The sequence below is a fragment of the Bos mutus genome, chromosome X (assembly GCF_027580195.1).
Source record: "Bos mutus isolate GX-2022 chromosome X, NWIPB_WYAK_1.1, whole genome shotgun sequence".
NCBI classification, from domain to species: domain Eukaryota; kingdom Metazoa; phylum Chordata; class Mammalia; order Artiodactyla; family Bovidae; genus Bos; species Bos mutus.
In genome coordinates, this window is record NC_091646.1 from 64,943,857 (window position 1) to 64,966,965 (window position 23,109).

At 37.4% G+C, this 23,109-nt stretch overlaps 1 protein-coding gene, 1 non-coding gene and 1 pseudogene across 2 annotated transcripts in view; 2 read left to right on the forward strand and 1 right to left on the reverse strand.

Moving 5' to 3' along the window:
- Positions 1-531: 531 nt before the first annotated feature.
- CYSLTR1 (cysteinyl leukotriene receptor 1) overlaps positions 532-23,109 on the forward strand; it is a 58,888-nt gene continuing 36,310 nt past the window's right edge. Inside the window, exon 1 of the mRNA XM_005908086.2 lies at positions 532-950. The gene's annotated coding sequence lies outside the window, so the exon portion shown is untranslated. The remainder of the gene's footprint in view (positions 951-23,109) is intronic.
- On the reverse strand, positions 3,567-4,753 carry LOC138986463 (histone-lysine N-methyltransferase SETMAR-like; annotated as a pseudogene).
- On the forward strand, positions 9,282-9,353 carry TRNAC-GCA (transfer RNA cysteine (anticodon GCA)). Its single transcript has one exon. It is a non-coding gene; the product is annotated as a tRNA-Cys (tRNA).

Genomic DNA, 23,109 nt, shown 5'->3' on the forward strand with positions numbered 1-23,109 from the left:
CTTTATCCAGAAACAGACAGAGCATCCCAAAGCTCCAATATCCCAGAGCCTAGCCACACACAAATTCCTAGCCAAAGACAAATTCTTTCTAAATTCCCATAACAGGCCCACAGACAGAAAACCCAGTCATTCCAGACCACTCTTAGTGTGAGAGAAAGAAAAAAAATCATTTTTAATTCAACGGAGGTAATGTATTGCTGTGGGGATTTTGAGAAACCAAATTCAACCTAAGACATTTATTTTTCAGGGCATAAGTCACCAGAAAGGAGAAGGAGTCTTAGAATACAGATAGAGCCATAATTGTCAGTGAGAGAGAGATGTAAAATTTATCTTGCCTAAGATCAGGTTTCACATGTTGACAGTTATATTAGCATATACTGGTATATATTTCTCCACCTACAAATAGTCTAACCACTCCCCCAAATCATAAAAATCAGAGAGAACTAAACTGGACAGAGTATACTCCTTCCTGCTTCCAATCTCAAAACATTTGTGTGATTTCCTGAGGATTCCGTTACTGGAGCTAGGGATAAAAGTTCATTTATACACACAACAACCTGTAAGTCCAGTTTCTGTTCTTCTCTCCTTCTGCCTTCCCCTTCCCCCACTTTGAACCAGGGTAGCCAAATTGAGGCGTGCTTTAAACAGCTTGAGGACTGATCTGAAAGAGGAAGAAGAATTTGTATACATTGGCTAGCATATTTCCCCTGCCCTCCTCTCCTCTTGAAAACAGCAACAACTCATCTTTTCAAAGAAGTTTGCCTAAAAGAGCAGGCATAGTGTGAATGGTGTTTACTTTCAGGACCTCCAGGGTATTCAAATTTACTGTACAGCTGACCAGCAATGATTAGCTTTCCAAGGGACTGATAGATTGGATTTACTGAAGACCTGGAGCTTACTTCTGAGAGTGAATGCAAAAGACCCTAAATTGTCAACCTTGAAGTTAACAGGTAAGCAGATTCAATGTTTTTTTCAGTGCTAGAACCAGGCATTCTGCTGATGGTAGATTTTAGCAAATTCCCAGGAGTTTGAGGATAAATAATTTGCCTTGTCTGCTTTAAATTGGGCTGCTGGTATGATTCTTTCTGCTTTATTTATTAGACAGAGATTAAATAATCTAATCGGTCAGTCAACAAGTATTGCTCAGTGCTTCTGTTAGGGGTTCAACATGGCAAAATACCGAGGGGACACTCCCCAAGCCTCCAGCACCTTTGCAATCAAGTGAAAAAAGTAAGGGATATTTTTAAATTCTTTATTAAGGGCTCAGTGGAGTTTCTCTGAACTGTAATAGCAGTTTCCTTTAACATACAAATAAAATATACAGTGATGGCTGAAGGTAAACCCACTAGTGAAGACTGATTTGGTATCTTCACAAGGTAGTTTCATATTCATTATCCTACTTGAATCTATCAATATTCTGCAATTTAAACAGGTAAGTGTTCTTATTTCTGTTTTGCAAAAAAAAATAAATTCAAAGGGGTTAAGAAATTTTCTGGAAACTTGCCACACAACTAGAATTGGCAAGTTCTGACTAGAAACTGAAAATAGAAAGCTCTCACAATTATAAATGAATATAAGGAAATTAGATGATTTAGTAGCTTGGACATATCTGACTTATACCAGGTTTAAACAGGCCTACTGCTTCATATATTTTAATCAAAATCTTTGGCCAGGAGCATCCTTCTACTTAGAAGCAAGGAGTTGTTTTCAAAAGTAAACAAATGGGTTGGTGGATTCCATCTATAGCTAAAAAACAAAAATAAAAAAATAACCTGAATTCAGTGGTTCTGCCTTCCAATCCTCTGATTATTTTGAAATCTAGAAAAAGGATTTTTAAGGCTATTATTTAAAAAAAAATGTAACTAAACTTAGAGTTGAGATTACATTGCATTTCAAATATGTTGGTGAAATTTGTTTCCAGATAATTTTAAATTTATAATCTCTACTACAACAAGATCAAGTTTATGGTATCTATTTAAATTATTCAGAAAACTTTCAGTTGCTGTTTTATTATTAATTATTCAATCAGAACTAAAAGCAGTCTGTGTTTACACTGTAAGTAAACAACCTGAGATACTATATTTATATCTATCCCTTTAATAAAAACTGTTCCCCAGGTCCCCATGATATTTAAATGATTATACTAGCAAATCCCTTCCTGCAAATGAAATAAATCAGCCCATGAACCCAAATAGAATGGTGAAGTGAAGAGAAGTGAGTTGTATCCAACTCTTTGCGACCCCATGGACTATAGAGTCCATGGAGTTCTCTAGGCCAGAATACTAGAATGGATAGCCTTTCCCTTCTCCAGGGGATCTTTCCAACCCAGGGATCAAACCCAGGTCTCCCACATTGGTAAAGAAACCCAGGCAGATTCTTTACCAGCTGAGCCACAAGGGAAGCAATAGAATGGTAGGTTAAAGAAAGTTTGCAGGTTGAGTCCAGTGCGAAGTCAGCATTTAGGTGAATTTGCCATACATCAACATGAATCAGCCATAGGTATACATGTGAGCCCCCCATCCTGAACCCCCCTCCCACCTCCTCCCTCATTCAGCCCTCTGGGTTGTCCCAGAGCACCGGCTTTGAGTGCCCTGCTTCATGCATTGAATTTGCACTGGTCATCTATTTTACATGTGGCAATGTACATGTTTCAGTGCTCTTCTCTCAAACCATCCCACCCTCACCTTCTGCCACTGAGTCCAAAAGTCTCTTCTTTACATCTGTGTCTCCTTTGCTGCCCTGCATGTAGGATTGTTGGTGCCGTCTTTCTAAATTCCATATATCTCCCCACCAACATGGTAATTCCCCAAAAGGCAGGAACTACATCTAACTTTACTTTGTGGTACATGTTATATTGAGCTTAATTGAAGATTGTTTAACTGAATTATAAGAGATTTGAGCTATTTTAATAAGAACATAAAAATAATGAAATAGATCAGAATAGCAGTCCATGCAGAGGTGTTTAATAGAATGATAGGTTAAAGAAAGTTTGCAGGTTGAGTCCAGTGCGAATTCAGCATTTATGTTTCTTCCTAGCCCAGAATCATCAGTTTCATTTTCTACTATCTTTTCTCTCCTATCCTTAGTCAAGCTTTTGATTTTTTAGGAACTATTTGTCTGGGATAAAAGCAAAATTCTCCCATAGTGCTGAAAATTATAAATTTTCTTTTTCAGTACTACTTATTAATAATAAGAGATTAAAGGAACAGCACTGATCCTTAAGATACGTATCAAACCTTGTGGATTTGATGCCATGGAGCGTATCTATCATAATCTCCCCAGTAACACAGATAGCTCTGCATGGACCAGTATATATATCACAGTCCGGTTTTCCCAGCAGCATTTGTTAAAGAGACTATCTTTCCAACATTTTATAGTCTTGCCTTCTCTGTCATAGATTAATTGGCCATAAGTGTGTGGGCTTATTCATGGGTTTTCTGTCCTGATTCATTGATCTATATTTCTATTTTTGCATCAGTACCATACTGTTCTGATGCAGAAGTAATTGTGATTTTGGATAGGGAATTTTAAATCATTATAACTAGGCTCAAACACATCTTTATTAATCAATTACAATCAACACATTTTTGACAACAAGAAATGTTTGGTTTATCCCTGTAGTATAAAAATCTGTGCTTCAGGATTTGACAAACTCTTGGAAAGCATTTTCTGTCTCCTGCTAGTTCTGAAGGTGTACTCCATGAAAAAAGTTGTCAAAATGGTTGAAGAAGTGGTAGTGGTTTGGCAAGAGGTCAGATGAATATGGTCGATGAGGCAAAACTTTGCAGCCCAATTCATTCAACTTTTGAAGTGTTGGTTGTGCAAAATGTGGTTGAGCATTGTCACGGAGAAGAATTGGGCCCTTTCTGTTAACCAATGCCAACTGAAGACACTGCAGTTTTTGCTGTATCTCATCAATTTGCTGAGCATACTTCTCAGGTGTAATGGTTTTTCTGGGATTCAGAAAGCTGTAGTGGGTCAGACTGGCAGCATACCACCAAACAGTGACCATGACCTTTTTTGGTGCGAGTTTGACTTTGGAAGGGGCATCCCTGGTGGCTCAGATGATAAAGAATCTGCCTGCAATGCAGGATACCTGGATTCTATCCCTGGGTTGGGAAGATCCCCTGGAGAAGGAAATGGCTACCTACTCCAGTATTCTTCGCTGGGGAATTCCATGGACAGAGGAGCCTAAAAACTAACACTTTCACTACTTTTCATTTGGCTTTGGGAAGTGCTTTGGAGCTTCTTCTCGATCCAACCACTGAGCTGGTTGTCACCAGTTGTATAAAATCCACTTTTCATCACATGTCACAATCTGATCAAGAAATGGCTCCTTGTTGCATAAGAGAAGATGAAACTTAATAACGAAGATTTTTTTATTTTCAGTCAGTTCATGAGGCATCCACTTACTGAGCTTTTTCACCTTTCCAATTTGCTTCAAATGCTGAGTAACCATAGAATGGTCAATGTTGAGTTCTTCAGCAACATAGTGTATAGTTGTAAGAGGATCAGCTTCAGTGACTGCTTTAAGTTGGTCATTTTCAACTTCTAATGGCCGGCCACTAAGCTCCTCATCTTCAAGGATCTCATCTCCTTTCCAAAGCTTCTTTAACAACCACTGAACTATATGTTCATTAGCAGTTCCTGGGCCAAATGTTGATGTTCCAAGTTGTTTCCACTGCTTACAACCCATTTTGAACTGGAATAAGAGAATCACTCAAATTTGATTTTTTTCTAACTTCATTTCCATAGTCTAAAATAAAGATAAAATAAGCAGAAGGTAATGTCATTAGCAAAAAAAAAAAAAAACCGTAAATTGAGAAGTGCACATTAAGAATGATGTATAACGTAGCCACATTTATTTAAGAATGTATTCCAATATCAAACAGCAAACTTCAACAATACAAAAACTGCAATTACTTTTTCACCAACATATATAGTGTAGTCTGAAGTCAAGGAGCCTGATTTCTCCAGCTCTGTTTTTCTTTCTCAAAATTGCTTCGACTATTCGTGATCTTTTGTATCTCCATGCAATTTTAGATTTTTTGTTCTAGTTCTGTGATAAATTCCATTGGTATTTTGATAGGGATTGCATTGAATCTGTAGATTGCCTTGGGTAGTGTAGTCATTTTGATAGTATTGATTCTTCTAATCCACAAACATGGTATATCTTCCCACTGGTTTATGTCTTCTTCAATTTCTTTCATTAGCATCTTATAGTTTTAAGAGTACAGGTCTTTTGTATCTTTAGTTATGTTTATTCCTAGATATTTTATTGGTTTTGATGTGATGGTAAATGGAATTGTTTCTTGAATTTCTCTTTCTGATCTTTCATTGTTAGTGCATAGAGATGCAATAGATTTCTGTGTATTAATTTTGTAACCTGCAGCTTAACCAAGTTCATTGATGAGTTCTAGTAATTTTCTGGTAGCATTTTTAGGATCTTTCACCTAAAGTATCATGTCTTCTGCAAACAGTGACGGTTTTATTTCTTCTTTTCCAATATGGATTCCCTTTACTTTTTTTTCTTCTCTGATTGCTATAACCTATGACTTTCAAAACTATGTTAAACAAAAGTGGCAAGAGTGGACATCCTTGTCTTGTTCCTGATCTTAGAGGGAATGTTTTCAGATTTTCACCATTGAGTATGATGCTAGCTGCAAGTTTATCTTATATGGCCTTTATTATTTTGAGGTGTTTTCGCTCTTTGCCCACTTTCTGGAGAGTTTTTTTTTTTTTAATCATAAACAGGTGCTGAATTTTGTCAAAAGATTTTTCTGCATCTGCATAAAAATCTGCATAAAAATCATCATATGATTTTTATTCTTCAGTTTGTTGATGTGGTGTATCACATTGATTGATGTTTGGATATTGAAAAATCCTTCCATCCCTAGGATGAATCCCACTTGATCATTGTGTATGATCTTTTTAATGTATTGTTGTATATGGATTGCTAAGTATTTTGTTGAGGATTTTTGCCTCTCTATGTTCATCAGTGATATTGGACTGTAATTTTCTTCATTTGTCATATCTTTGTCTGGTTTTGGTATCAGGGTGATGGTGGCCTCATAAAATGAGTTAAGAAGTTTTTTTTCCTCTGCAATTTTTGGAACAGATTCAACAGAATAGATGTTAACTCTTCTCTAAATGTATCATAAAATTTGCCTGTGACACTGTCAGGTCCTGGACTTTGATTTGTTGGGAGGTTTTCAATCACACTTTCAATTTCAGTGCTTATGATTTATCTGTTAATATTTTCTATTTCTTCTTGGTTCAGTCTTGTACCTTTCTAAGAATTTGTCCACTTCTTCCAGGTTGTCCTTTTTTTTTTGGTCTGCATTTGCTCATAGTATTGGTACTGTGATCTTGGTATTTCTGTAGTGTCAGTTGCAACTTCTTTTTCATTTCTGATTTTATTGATTTGGGTCCTCTCCCTTTTTCTCTTGATGAGTCTGGCTAAAGGTTTACGTATTTTGTTTATCTTTTCAAAGAACCAGCTTTTATTTTCATTGATCTTTGCAGTTTTTTGCTTTGCCTCTATTTCATTTGTTTCTGCTGGATCTTTATGACTTCTCTCCTGTTAACTTTAGGTTTTGTTCTTTTTTCTCTAGTTCTTTTAGGTATAAGGTTAGGTTGTTTATTTGAGTTTTTCTTTTTTTGTTACTTGAGGAAAGATTGTAGTGCTATAAACTTCCCTCTTAGAACTGCTTTTGCTGCACCCCATATGTTTTGGACTTGTGCTTTCATGTTCATTTGTCAGTAGGTTTTTTTTTGTTGTTTTTTGTTTGTTTGTTTGTTTTGTTTTTTTAACTTCCTCTTTGATTTCTTCAGTGATCCATTGGTTGTTTAGTAGTTTAGTGTTTAGCCACCACATGTTTGTGTTTTTATGGGTTTCTTTTTCTTGTAGTTCATTTCTAAACTCATAGCATTGTGATCAGAGAAGATGCTTGATATGATTTCAATTTTATTAAATTTATCAAGGCTAGTTTTGTGGCCCAGCATGTGGTCAATCCTAGATAATGTTTTGTGGGCACTTGAAAGGAGTGTGTAGTCTGCTGCTTTTGGATGGAATGCTCTATAAATATCAGTTAAGTCCAAGTCATCTGAAGTGTCATTTAAGGCCAGTGTTTCCTTATTAATTTTCTGTTGAAAGGATTAAAATATTTAAGAGTAATATTTAAGAAGTATTTCTGTGAAAATGCTATTTACCTTTTCTCTACATATTACTTCCATTAAGTCCATTGATTCCTAGGATCAAATGCTGAGAATCAAAATAATTTTTTACACTGATTTCTGAATGTAACACAATATTCTACTACTCTGTTATCAAGCCATTTGTCCAAACACAGATTTAGTTATAATACAAATGATGTTCCAGAAAATATAAGTAGGTATAGTGCATGTATCTCTCCCTAAAATACAAAGACCTAAAGTCATTTTTATCCCTCATACCAATGATATTTATGTTTCGGGCTACATGGTTACCAAGCATGGTATAATTTGAGAGCCAGTAAGAAACAGCTTCCCCTGTTCAATCAGGTGTGAGAAAATTCCTGGAAGTTAGATTCCTATTAATCAATCCTATGAAAGAGATTCTTGAATCAGATTGTCAATTTGTTTATTTGTATTGAAGAAATACAACTTTCAATAAGTATGGTAGACTCATAGCTGGTAGTGGCACGTCTTCATTCTTATAGAAAAAGCAACAAAGGAAGCCAATTAACCTGATTAGATAAATCCAGACATCTTAGGTCAATTAATTCATGTTACAATACTGGTGCTAAAACACTGTCAACTGACAATTACTTTTGCCTTTGACTGAGAATTCTTCATGGGTTGGTAGGAAAGACCACCGTTTAAACATAAGTTGTAAACCACAAAACTCCTATCCTACTTCTTCTTCCCAGCCTATCCCACTTCATCCCATCATGATCCCTCTTTTCTTTGTGCCTTCCAAGCTTTTCTTCTTTATTTAGGGGGTAGTACATATGAGACAGGAGCTTCCTAGGTGGTAAAGAACCCACCTGTCAATGCAGGTTAGATGTAAGAGATGCAGATTTGATCCCTGGATAGGGAAAATCCCCTGGAGGGGGGAACAGCTACCCATCCCAATATTCTTGCCTGGAGTATCCCATAGACAGAGGAGTTCAGCAGGCTGCAGTCCATGGTGTCCCACAGAGTCAGACATGACTGAAGCAACTTAGCACACACATGCACACATTTGAGAGAAAAGAGAAAGAAAAATCTTTACATGTTTGGAAAATATAGGTTAAGGAGGGGCCTTGGCAGAAATAGGGGAAACAAGGCAAAATAGAAGAGTAAACATAAACCCTTTAGCACTTAAATACAGAGTTGGTTTTCTTTTTGAAGAATAAAATGCCATTATCTTATTTAGAGTGTTTGTGGAATCATATCACAGACATTTGAGCTCCTACTTAAGTGTCACTAATGAAAGAGGAAAGGGGACTGAGATCTAGACTTAGAGTTCTCTGGCATATCAGGCTTTGATTTACTTTTCATCAATCTCTTTACTCTAAAAAGGAACGGAAAATCCAGTTTGGAATAACATTTTGAGATGACTGACATATAAGAGTTGCCAAGATTTCTCATCTATTTCAGATTAATAGCCTTTATTTTTACATAGGGCTGTCTGTGTTGTCATGGGTTCTACATGATAAGTGGAATTAAGTTAGCAGTAACAATACTCAAACACCTCTGACACATCTTGTTTACTTATTCCAAAGTTTCTAAGAAGTTCAGGCCTTACAAAATATTAAAAGCTTCTTTTCATTCTGAATCGGTTTACCCAGTTCAGGTAAACATTTGGTTTATGAAATTGAATTCTTGTTTGTGACAAAGTCCTTCCATAAAAAGCAATCTCTTAAAGAACAATTATCTTGCTTCCAAAGTCCAGGCATCTAAAATACCAAGAAGTTAGAGGCAGGCCTTGGAGCCAGGTCTGAGGAATGACCTCAGAACTTAGGAGGATTTCAGATTGCTAGTAATTAGATAGGGACTCATACAGGTATCCCTGAAAGGTCAGCCCTCTAGTTAGTGCTTTACAAAAAGTTCAAAAGTATGTAAGCTGTCTGTAACATATTTTGACCATCTAGACTAAGAGTAGAAATATCCTCCCACTGTCCTCTCTCACACACACTCATGCACTCCTCAAGATTTCTATTGCCATTTTGTGACTCATATTTCCCCTGAGGTCTGCTCTTATGCATTGCTTCATTCTGGTCATACAAGATAAAATATTTGTATCATGGTACTATGCCTCCCTGGTGGCTCAATTGGTAAAGCGTCTGCCTGCAATGCAGGAGACCTGGGTTCGATCCCTGGGTTGGGAAGATCCCCTGGAGAAGGAAATGGTGACCCACTCCAGTACTCTTGCCTGGAAAATTCCATGGACAGAGGAGCCTGGTAGGCTACAGTCCATGGGGTTGCAAAGAGTTGGACACGACTGAGTGACTTCACTATGCAGAGGACACATAGTGACATTAACTTTGAATGTCATAGTCTGACTTCCATTTGGACTTGACAGTGTCCCATATTTGGAACCCAACTGTTTGACAATAGAGTGACCTGATTTGATGAACATGATGATCTCTTCTTAAGAATGAATTTACTGGAGAAGAGAGGTCATAGAACTGTCAGCAATGCAGTATCAATTCCTCCTGTAATTTTTAATACTAGTGAGAATGCTACTAAGCATATCCCTGGAAATGCCAAGGAAAATACTACTTATTGTAATAATAAAGTGACAGTAATGATGGGGGAGGGGGTCTTTCTACTTTCCTCCTCAAGATCTTTTACTCTCATGGAGGAAAGCCACTGGGATCATTAGTACAATCCTGGTCATTTATAGATTAAAACTCCATGGGGGATGTGTAGCTTTGCTCCAGTTAAGCAATAACCAATCATTTAATAAACATTTTTCTATGTGCAAAATGTTGTAGCAGGTTAGGCTTTGGGTTCACAGAGCTTAGGGGAAAAAAAGGCTGGACTTTCTCCTGCTCTAGGGGAGTTCACAATCTACCTAGGGAGACAAGTTTCCTACACACTAAAAGATACAATACAAAGCAATAGAATACTGGTTGTCATACTATTGGTACAGACAATAAACATAATACAAGTTCAAAAAGGAGAAACTTTGAGTGTAGGATGCAACAGTCAAAGTAGGTGTCAGGAAGTGAAACCTGAGCTAAGTCTGATGTGAGTAGGAAAGAAAATCATCAAAATTTACATTCATATAGTGTTTTACAGTTTACAAAACACTCTTATTTATTGATCCTATTATTCATTCATATATTTATTCAACAAACACCTTCTATATCAAAAGGTGAATAAAACATTGTCCTGATAATTAACTTGTTGGGGGGAATCCCTTCACAATGTAAACATATATCAAATCATCACATTGTACACTTTAAATATGTAATTTTATTTGTCAAATATACCTCAATAAAGTTGAAGGGGAAGCATTGTCCTTCACCTTCCTGAGCTCAGCTTTAAAATGATAGATAGCACAACTAAATTTTTTCATTTGTCAATAATAGGATACATGGAGAATAGGAAAGACGGTATTGGGGAGCTGGCCAAATAAAAGCATGGACCATTGAGCTGTACCTTCATGCAAACTAAGTTTCCTGCATGTTTTCACTACTCAGCAGAAGTCGAGGAAGTATCTGTCTTAGAAGCCGAGCCCTGAGTCTCCCCACTTCCCCTTCTGCTTTCGCCTCATCACCCCACCCCTGCTGGCAGTCCCCCTTCTGCTTTCGCCTCATCACCCCACCCCTGCTGGCAGTCCTCCAACATATTCAGACAATCCGGTGCATGCTAACTTTTACTAGAAAGGTAAAGAAAGTCTTGGGGAGGCAGTCGACTAAATAGAATCATAAAACTACATCCAAATGCTGATTTAATCTTTCAGTCTCTCTTGTTGACTGAATTATGTGTTACCCAGAACTTATGGTCAGACACAGCTTTGGATCTTTGGATTCTCAACAATCTCTGTCCTCAGCCACTTTGAACTCTCCTACAGCCCCATCACACCACTTTAGCTGTGTTTTTTTTTGTTTGTTTTTTTTGGTTTTTTTTTTTAAGCTCTGCCTTCTATTTCTTCCCAAATGTGTGGATACAACTGTGCTACCACTTTTCCTTTCTTCTCTACTAATTCATACATGTGGACATGGATGTGGGTTGGGGAGAGGGAGGGTGGGTGAGTCGTGATACCCTACACTCTGATTTTTCAAATTTCTTTTTAAAAGACTCTATCATTCTAAAAGAGTACACATTTCACTTCCACTTTACACCATTATCTAGATTCCTGCACAATAGCACCTATGTTTCCACACTAAAAACATGCTCCCCTCAGGACACTCACCCTGGAGAGTCAAATTACTCAAAATCTCCTGTACCACACAGTTACTCTTCAAAAGTTGCTCAACTAGGAGAGGAAGAGAGAAAAAATGGATAAAACAGACTCATGGCCATTAATGGGCTTACTGTCTAGGTGGGTATGACAGACATGTAAGCAAAAAGAGTAATTAAATCACTGTAATAAATGGAATAATAAAGCCATGAGAAAAGGAGTATTTGTAGAGAATGACGGCTTATTTTACTCTTGAACTATAAGTAGAAATTTGCCAAGTTCACCTCTTTGACTATGTAAAGGGTAAAAGACGCATAGTTCAGGTATCTTCAAGTAGCCCAGACATGATGCTATCAGGATTCTGAACTACATTGGTGGAAGAAAGAGGGTCAGGGGATACTGCAGAATAAGAATTAACAAAACTCAGAGTTTACATATGAGGGAAGAAGTCAGGGTTGGTTGGGGTCAAATATGACTACCAGATTCTGTGCTTGAGTGACTGAAAGACTATTAGGTCAATGGGACAAAAACAGAAAAGTTAGTTGGAGAATTTGACTTGGGAAGGAAGATGATATTTGTCTTTAAACATGTCAAAACTGAGGGAAACATATGAAGTCCAAGAAGAATAACATAATAGGTAGACGAAAATGAGAGACTAAAGTTCAGGTTTGTGGCTGAGACAGAAATTTGAATCATCTATTAATACATAAGTGATCTTTTTGAGCCATGTAAATTGGTAGCTTCTCCAAGGGAAAGAGAGAAGCACAGAACAAAGCACCAAAATTTGTGTTTCACAGATCTTGGCTACACCGATTGCCACAATTGGCTATCTGAAAACTCTGTCACTGATGAAGTGAGACAAAAATAAAATAAAATAATAAAAGAAAAGAATTTCCAGAGGAAAAAAAATAATAAAAAAAAAGAAAGAAAGAAAGAGTGGCTATTGGGGCAGCACTGAGGTAGCAGAACTAGGCTGGTGGTTGCAATACCTGGGTTCTAGTCCCAGCCCTGTCCCTAGCTATGTGCTGTTGAGCAAGTCATCAGTCCATTGAAACAGGATATTTCATTGTTCCTATACCAGTTCTCCTTGTTGTTGTTTAGTCACTAAGTCTGATTCTTTGTGATCCCATGGACTGTAGCCCACCATGTTCCTCTGTCCATGGAATTTTCCAGGCAAGAATACTGGAGTGGGTTGCTATTTCCTACTGTAAGGGATCTTCCCCACCCAGAGGTCAAACCTGCATCTCAAACCCACATCTCCTGCATTGGCAGGTGGATTCTTTACCACTGAGCCACCAAGGAAGCCCTATACCAGTCCTTAAATCTCAGTTAAATCTTTGCACCCCTTGGTTCCTCCCTTTTTTCCTAATCTGTTAAACTTCTTCATTGTTTCACTTTTTACTACTCTTTTTGTAGCATTTTCAACTTTCTTATCCCATTGTCCTTCCACAGCACTTGCTCTATGATCCCAACCTTATATCAATTTAAGCATTTGCATTTTTTTTCTCTTACACACAGGTTTTTCAACACTCCTAAAACAAATGGCACAATTTTGCAGCTGGGTCCACTAAAAATTCATACTCTCCAACCTCAACTGGGCCTTCAATTTCTTCTTGGTCATATTTCCCTCCCAATCCCCAGAGTCACCATACAAACCTTCACCAATTTTCAAAAGACCTGAACCCAAGTTTAGTCCTCTTTTTCTCAACAGACAACATTGTTTCTTATTTCACCAAGAAAGTTAAGCCTCTCAGGGATAAGCAATCTCTATCTTTGTTTCTCCACTTCCACTTTCCCTTGCTGTTGCTATTTTAGTTGCTAGGCTGTGTTCAACTCTTTGTAACCCCATATACTGTAGCCCACCAGGCTCCTCTGTCCATGGAATTCTCCAGGCAAGAGCACTGGAGTGGGTCCACATCCAGGGGATCTTCCAACCCAGGGATTGAACCCACATCTCCTGCTTGGCAGATGGATTCTTTACCACAGAGCCACCTGAGATTCCCTCCACTTTCCATTACCTGTTAGTATTTTTTTCTTCCCCTGCACATTCTAGTAGTTTTCCATTCCCTAAAGGATAAACTTTAATTCTCTAAAACAGTATACTAGACCACTGTGATCTAGTTTCTGCATTTTTTGCCAACCTATTTTCTTATGTTTCAACTCAATAGTGCAAACATACACAGATACATACACCTAAATAGGCACATCTGCACACATATACAACCTTCATCTTATATTTCATCCCTGTCATACTGCTAGCTATTCCCTAAACATGCCATGCTATTTCACATCTCCAAATCTTTGCTCATTCTACCTTCTGTGCTCTACTGTGCTTAGTCACTCAATTATGTCCAACTTTTTGTGACCCCATGGACTGTAGCCCTCCAGCGTCCTCTGTCCATGGGGATTCTCCAGGTAAGAATACTGGTCTGGGTTGCCATACCCTCCTCCAAGGGATCTTCCCTATGGATCGAACCTATGGATCAAACCCAGGTCTCCCTCACTGCAGGTGAATTCTTTAACATCTGAGCCACCAGGGAAGCCCAAGAATACTGGAATGGGTAGCCTTTCCCTTCGCTGGAGGATCTTCCTGACCGAGGAATCGAACCAGAGTCTCCTGAATTGCAGGCAGACCTTTACCAGCTGAGCTACCAGGGAAGCCCATTCTACCTTCTACCCTTGCCTAGAATGCTCTTCTCCACCTATCATATCCCTCTATCTTTTGTAAAGCTTTTACTAACATATGCAAACCATTCTTTGTGTTCTTTATATACTTCTATTGCAGCAACTGTAATTGTGCAGTAAATGAATTTTTTAACATATCTATGCCTTATTCTAGTAGAGTGTAAGCCTTCATGGGCAGGCAGGGTCTGTGTCTTATTTTCCAAAGGATTGACGCATAATAAGTAGCTAATTGCTGTTGCTGTTGCTAAGTCGCTTCAGTCGTGTTCGACTCTGTGTGACTCCATAGACGGCAGCCCACCAGGCTCCCCCGTCCCTGGGATTCTCCAGGCAAGAACACTGGAGTGGGTTGCCATTTCCTCTCCAATGCATGAAAGTGAAAAGTGAAAGTGATGTCGCTCAGTCGTGTCTGACTCTTAGCGACCCCATGGACTGCAGCCTACCAGGCTCCTCCGTCCATGGGATTTTCCAGGCTAATACATCCCTTTTAATATAATAAACATATCACAGTAGTACCAAAGATTAGGAAATTTTTTATAGAGGAAGTGATGTAAGAGATGGTCTTAAAAGTGGTCAGAATTATATCAAATAACAATGAAGGAAAAGAACGTTTCAGATGGCAAAATGGCCTGAGCAAAAGACTAAGTAAAGGATGGAGCTATTCATAAGACCACAGTTCTATTATGTATATAGTAAACCATATAAAATGACTCTATAAAGTTAAGATAGAATATTATTGTAGTCTTGAATGGTGCTTCAAGCTTAATAAGTCATCAGAGAACTCTGAAACGGATGTGAAATTATTATAACTGTGCTTTAAGATGAATAATTTGTTATAAGTGATAAAGACCAACTAAACAGAAGAGAAATAAGAAAATTAAAAGGAAAGTTGTAATTTCTAGCATTCAGTAAACAGTTCTCCCATATTATAACCAAAGAGAGAGCAAAGTAATGGATCAGTCCTGGGCTTTTGTGCAGTCCTCTCCACAACAGTTTGTTAAATTGTCATGATTTATACCAGTATATGGGGCTTCCCTGGTGGCTCAGATGGTAAAGAATCTGCCTGGAATGCAGGAGAGCCGGGTTCAATCCCTGGGTCAGGAAGATCCCCTGGGGAAGGGAATGGCTACCGACCCCAGTGTTCTTGCCTCAAGAATTCCACGGACAGAGGAGCTTGGTGGACCCCAGTCCATGGGGTCATGAAGAGTCAGACACGACTTAGCGATTAGCACTCTCACTTTCACACCAATACACAAGTTTATCTTATGTCATTGTTTAGTAACAGGCCTTGTGGAATTTGAAACTTAATAGTGTGGTGTAATGAAAATAGCCTTGGACTGTGAGCCAGTGGTTCTGCCACTAATTTTGTGAGTTACTTTCAATAATCATTTTATCTTTCTGGGTCATGAAGTGGGATGGATTAGATGTTTTCTAAGTGCTCTTCTGTATCTAATATTCCATCAAAATAGGTCATTCAACAAAGAGAGACTGTATAGCCACTTCTGGAAGTTTCCTTCAGGAATAGCTTTGTATAAGAATTGTTTTCAGTATTCTGATACATACTTCCTTTTTATTTATCTGACACATACCTCCTTGTTCACAGTGACCTGATTCAGCTAACAGTTATATGGGAACATAGCCTTCATCCCTTCTCATAGAACTTGCTCTGTGATCATGTCTAGTCTTTAATCTTCATGAAAGCCTGACCACCAGGACACTACTAGGTTATTCTTTGTTCTGCCATTTCTTGCTGTAGAGTGCCAAAGTGTGCACTGGTAGAATTTTTCAAATAATTGAATATACCTTAAAGAAGTAAATTTGACATTAAGCTAGCAGATTTATAGTAAGAGAAAGAACTCTGAGAAGTAATTTAGTACAATTTAGTGGGATACAATTTATGCTTTCTCCTGTAAGCAACCAGGAGATTCTAAGGAGATAGAAGGCATGATCAAGGTGGTGATCACCCAGAATTACCTCTTCACTGCTGATTAATGAACAAGTTGAAGCTTGCTTTCCACACTTATGCCTAATTCATTCTCTTTTTTTATCTTGCTTTCTTTTCTTTTTTCTATTTCTTTCTTCCCTCCCCTTCCTTCCTTATTTTCTTTCTTTCTAGCTTTACTTGCAACAATACAGTACATTTCCTAACTGGTATTTAACAAACTACTCAAACTTACAGAGTGTTCACCTTAGTTACATTTCCCAACTCATTTGATTTTTCAGAGTTATTAACAATTTTACCCCAACCCACTAGTTGAAAACATCTGCACAAAATAATGATGCTTTCTTTAACGGCATTATGTGCCTTTAACAGCTTCTTTCAACACTATAAAATCCTTACTTCATCTCAAAACTTTCATCTGAATTCCCAGATTTTGCTATAATTTATCCAGGAGACCTCATCTGGACTCATAGCAAAGATTTCTGACAATGCCATTCTGTTGGAGCACTTATATGCAGACTACAGTGATTCACTCCCACCTTACCAGAAAAAAAAATATGTTTTACATGAAATGAACTTTAACCAATCTTCATCATGTTTCTATATACAAATCTATACTTCCATAGCTGTCACTCTTTTCAGATTTATCTAGCTTAGCTTTGAACCACATCTTTCTCCCTAGAAAATCTCCCCTAGACATTTTTCTTTGGTAAGCAGAATTCAAAGATAGATCTCAGGATTCTTACCCATTGGTGTACAAACTTGATATAATCTCCTTCTCTTTAATATATGTAGGACCTGTGAACAGGATATTTTATTCCTGTGTTAGAGTACAATCCATTGGTTTTCAGTTAACCAAACTGGAGATTATCCTGGGTTGGACTACTTAATTAGGTGAGCCCTATATCAAGTGAAAAGTTGGTAAGTTCGAGAAAGAAGTCAGAAAGATTTAAAGAGATTTCTTTTCCAATGGCCTGGAAGAAAACAAACATCCATGTTGTGAGAGAAGTGGTTCAAGAGCCTAAGAATGCCCTTCAAGAACTGAGAGTGGTTCATGGCCACTAAGAAAGACAGTGAGAAAACAGGACCTCAATAGCAAGGAATGAATTCTGCCAATAACCAGTGATCTTGGAAGAGAACGCTTAGCCTCAAATGAGATCTCAATTCTGGCTGAAAACTTGATTGCAGCCCTATGAGACCCTAAGCAGAGGACCCAGCTAACCTGTATCTGAGCTCCTGATCCACAGAAACAATGAGGAAATAAGTGGGTGTTGTTTCAAGTTTGTGATAATTTGTTAAACCAATAGAAAAATAATATACTTTTATTCATTCTTTTTCTCTTTTTGCTGATGATGACTACCAAAGTGGAGATCAAGAAGTCTGATTAAAACCTTTATTTTGGTTCTAAACTCAACACTGTATTGAAAATATTTTCTCCAAGGTCTGCAAGGCTTCCTAAGTACCAAATGCAATTGCTATTTTATGAACTTCATTCTCTTTGGTCTTTTGGAAATATTTTTAATAAATGACCATATTATTTCTTAAAATTGCCCTTTTGACTTGTTGTATTCTTTGGATCTCTCCCCTCCTTTACTATCTTCACTTTACAGATGAGAAAACTGAGTATCACTGAGGTTAAGTAAATTGCCAAAGTTCAAACAGTAAGTGGAGAAACTATGATTCAAACTCAGATCTATACTGGTTCAAAAGCCTTTATGTTTTCCCCATTGTATCCACATTGACCTTGTCTCAGTAGAAAATTAAGCTGAGTTTTTCTCCTTTTTTAAAAAAGATGTGTTTTTGCATAATGAAAAAATCTTTATCGATAAAACAGAGAACTTACTATAAGTAAAATATGACATAGAATAAAACCAAAATTAATCTCAAAGTGAAATACAGGGGTGATGGGTCCATCAGGGAGGGCAGAGTCATTTGGCTTCATCCATCACCAAGTCCTTCTACTCCATATAAGGTGATTTTTAAATTGTCTCTGTAACCACTCAGTATGTCTGAATTCAGGGAGCCCGACTCCTCCAGTGCCATTTCTCTCAAGACCCCTTTCCTATTCAGGGTCTTTTGTGTCTTCAGACAAATTTTAAGATTTTGTTCTAGTTCTCTGTAAAGTGTGATTGGTAATTTGATAGAGAGTGCATTGAATCTGTAGATTGCTTTGGGTACTATAGCAATTTTCACCATATTGACTCTTCCATTCTAAGAACATGGTATATCTATCCATCTTTTTGTAAAGTTGTCTTTTATTTCTTTCATCAGTACCTTATAGTTTTCTAGTATAGGTATTTTGGTTCCTTAAGTAGGTTGATTACTAGGTATTTTATTCTTTTTGTTGCAATGGTAAATGGGAGAGTTTCCTTAATTTCTCTTTCTGATATTTTGTTGTTAGTATATAGGAATTCAAGGGATTTCTGTGTATTAATTTTGTATCCAGAACTTTACCAAATTCACTGATTAGCTCTAGTAATTTACTAGTGGCCTCTTTAGTATTTTCTATGTATAATATCATGTAACCTGCAAACAGTGAGAGTTTCACTTCTTTTCCAATTTGGATTCCTTTTTTTCTTTTTCTTCAATCATTGTCATGCCTAGGACTTCCAAAACTATGTAGATAAAAGTGGCAAGAGTGGACATCCATATCTTGTTCCTGATCATAGAGGAAATGCTTTAATTTTTTCACCATTGAGAATGACGCTTGCTGTTTTATGTTGAAGTATGTTCCCTCTATGCCCACTTGCTGAAGAGTTTTATCATACATCATTGTTGAATTTTGCCAAAAATTATTTTCTTACATCTGTTGAAAAGGTCATATTTTTATTTATATATTTTATTGAAGAAACTGAGCTATGAGGGGATCCCCAAAGTATAGTTGGCTTACAATATTTCAGGTGCACTACAAGGTGATTCACTTATACATATACACATATATTATCTTTCAGATTATTTTCCATCATAGGTTATTGCAAGATATCGACTATAATTCCCTATGCTATACAGAAAACCTTTGTTGTTTATTGCTTATCTATTTTTAAATTAATTATTTTAACTAGAGAATGATTACTTTACAACATTGTCATGGTTTTTGCCATACATCAATATAAATCTGCCATAGGTATACATGTGTTGCCCCCATCCTGAATCCCCCTCCTACCCCATTCCCCACCCTATCTCTCTATGTTGTCCCAGAGCACTGACTTTGGGTGCCCTGCTTCATGTATCAAACTCACATTGGTCATCTATTTTACATATGGCAATGTATATGTTTCATGAGAAAACTAGCATTCTGTTTATATTAAGTCAAATACATGGAATCAAAATGTTATAAATTTTTTAGTTAGGCAAAAATTCATGTTTCTAAAATATGTATATTATTGCTGCTGTTCAGTCATCAAGTTGTGTCTGACTCTTAGCGACTCCATGCTTTTAGAGTTCTCACAGCAAATATACTGGGGTAACGGTTTGCCATTCCCTCCTCCAGTGGATCACATATTGTCAGAACTTTCCACTATGACCTGCACAGCTTGGATATCCCTGCATGGCATGGCTCATAGCTTCATTGAGTTATGCAAGCCCCTTCACCACAACAAGGCAGTGATCTATGAAGAGGGATCACATATATTATACACACACACTATATATATATATATATATATACACACACACACACACACACACACAAGCTTTTCTACTACACTTGATGAAGACTTGAAAAAGAGCATCAAAAAAAAAAAAGATGGAGAAATTAGAAAACATAAACAAGATAAAATGTGAGGGCTGAATATGAAATAGAAAAAATGAAGCAAACTTGATAAAAGTAAAAGATCATCATATAACCCAGTTGTTTTAAAACAAGGGATGACCCAGAGGGATGGTACGGGGAGGGAGATGGGAGGAGGGTTCAGGATGGGGAACACATGTATACCTGTGGAGGATTCATGTTAATATATGGCAAAACCAATACAATATTGTAAAGTTAAAAAATAAAATAAAACAAGGCTGCTTATTAGAAAAACATATGGAGCTTTGAAGAAACAAAAATACCTAAGCATTTGTATTTTTAAAAAAAATTCCAAGATAATTCTATTATGCATCTAGATTTTTTTAAGTGATTACAGGTTTTTCTATTAAATGATAGTTTTGGTGATATTGTTGTTGTTGTTCAGTTGCTCAGTCATGTCCAATTCTTTGCAACCCCATGGACTGCAGCCCGCCAGTCTTTGGTGATATAAAATTCTATTATTTTCTGTTGACCAATCATGATACAATGGTATTAAAATGAATACTAGTTACATAATCACAATAGTAAAAGATGTTTATCAGTTTTCACAATCAATAGCCAGACAAAAAATAAAAGATAATTACAATTGCAAGCTATAATGAAAACATGATTAACCTAACAATATAAAATAATTGCATACAATTTGGGTGGTTAAATAGAGTGATGAGGTAAGTGGAAGTGTGCATGCACATGTTTTCATATACCTAGCTGGTCTATGTCTTTTGGTTGGTGCATTTAATCCATTTACAGTTAAGGTAATTATTGATATGTATGATCCTATTACCATTTCCCTAATTGTTTTGGGTTTATTTTCTGTAAGTCTTTTCCTTCTCTTGTTTCCTGCCTAGAGAAGTTCCTTTAGCATTTGTTGTAAAGCTAATCTGATGGTGCTAAATTCTCCTTTGCTGGTCTGGAAAGCTTTGATTTCTCCATCAAATCTGAATGGAGAGTCTTGCAGGGTAGAGTATCTTGGTTGCAGGCACCTCTGGCTTGTAGAGTTTCTGTTGAAAAATCAGCAGACAGCCTTATGGGCATTCCCTTGTATTTTATTTCTCATTTTTTCCTTGTTGCTTTTAATATTTTATCTTTGTCTTTAATTTTTTCAGTTTGATTATTATTTGTCTTGGTGTGTTCCTCCTTGGGTTTAACCTGCCTGAGACTCTCTGTGCTTCCTGGACTTGGTTGACTATGTCTTTTCCCATGTCAGGGAAGTTTTCAGCTATTGTCTCTTCAAGTATTTTCTCAAGTCCTTTCTCTCAATCTTCTACTTAGGGGACCCCTATAATGCAAATATTGGTGTGTTTAATATTGTCCCAGAGGACTCTTGGGCTATATTCATCTTTTTTCATCCTTTTTTCTATATTCTGTTCTGAAGCAGTGTTTTCCACCATTCTTTCCCCCAGGTCACTTGTCTATTCTGCCTCAGTTATTCTGCTACTGATTCCTTCTAGTGTATTGTTTGTTCTATTTTTTCTTTAGTTCTTCTAGGCCTTTAGTAAACATTTCTTGCATCTTCTCCATTATTTCCCAAGATTCTGGATCATTTTCACTATCATTATTCTGAATTCTTTAGGTGGGAGGTTGTCTATCTCCACTTCTTTTAGTTGTTTCTGGGTTTTATCTTGTCCCTTCATCTGGGACATAACTCTCTGCTTTTTCATCCTAATTAACTTCCTGTAATGTGGTTTTTGTTCTAGCCAGGCTGTGGGATTATAGTTCTTCTTGCTTCTATCTGTCCTCTGGTGAATGAGGCTAAGAGGCTTGTATAAGCTTCCTGATGAGAGGGACTGATGGTGGGGGAAACTGGGTCTTTCTCTGGTAGGCAGGGCCTTGTTCAGTAAATCTTTAATCCAATTAGCTGTTGATAGGTGGGATTGTGCTCCCTCTCTATTAGTTGTTTGGCCTGAGGTGGCCCAGCCATGGGGTCTACAGACTCTATGGTAGGGTTAATGGCAACCTCCAAGAGAACTAAGGGGCATCTTCTAGGACTGCTGCTGCCAGTGCCCCTGTCCCTGTGATAATCCCCTGCTGACTCATGCTTCCACAGGTGACCCTCCAACACTAGTAGTTAGGTCTGTCTTGGTCTCCTGTGGGATCACTGCTCCTTTCCCCTGGGTCTTGGCATGCACAAGATTTTGTTTGTGCCCTCAAAGAGTGGAGTCTTTGTTTCCCCCAGTCCTGTGGAAGTCCTGTAAGTAAATCCTGCTGGCCTTCAACGTCAGATTCCCTGGGAATTCCCAGCCCTGATGTAGGGCTCAGAACCTTCACAACAGTGAGAGAACTTCCTGGTATTATTGTTCTCCACTTTATGTTTCACCCACCTAGCAGGTATAGGATTTGATTTTATTATGATTGTGCTCTTCCTACCATCTTGCTGTGGTTGGATGTGGAGCATCTTTTTTGTGTGTGTGGGGGTTCTAGCATCCTCTTGTCGATGGTTGTTCAACAGCTAGTTGTGGTTTTCGTGCTCTTAAAGGAGGAGATGAGCACATGCTCTTCTGCTTCACCATCTTGAACCAGAAGACCAAATTATTTTCATTCTTCAACTTGCTGATGTGGTGTATCGCACTGATTGATTCACAAATCCTCAAGTTCCTTTTGATCATGGCGTGTGATCCTTTTAAAATATCTTTGTATTTGATTTGCTTGTATTTTGTTGAGGAAGTTTGCTTCTATGTTCATCAGTGATATTGGCCTGAAATTTTCTCTTTTTTGTGGTATCTTTACTGGTTTTGGTACCAGGGTGATGGTCATCTCATAGAATGAGTTTGGGAATATTCTTTTCTCTGCAATTTTTTGAAAGAGTTTCAGAAGGATAGGTGTTAACTCTAAAAATTAGGTAAAATTTACATGTGGAGTCATCTGGTCCTGGACGTTTATTTGTTGGGAGATCTTTAATCACATTTTCAATTTTAGGCCTTGTGATTGATCTATTTATAATGTCTATTTCTTCCTTGTCCATTCTTTGGAGATTGTCGCTTCCTAAGAATTTATCCTTTCTTCCAGGTTGTCCATTTTATTGGCATATAGTTGCTTGTAGTAGTCTCTTGTGATCTACTGTATTTTTGTGGCATTTTATGTTGTAACTTATCCTTTTTCATTTCTAATTTTATTGATTTGAGCCTTATCCTCTTTTACTTTTTGAGGCTGGATAATGGTTTACCAATTTTGTTTATCTTTTCAAAGAACCAGCTTTTACTTTCACTGATCTCTTTCATCGTGTACTTCATTTCTATCTCATTTATTTCTGCTCTTATCTTTATGATTTCTTTCCTTCTATTGACTTTGAGTTTGTTTGTTCTTCTTTCTTTTTTTTTT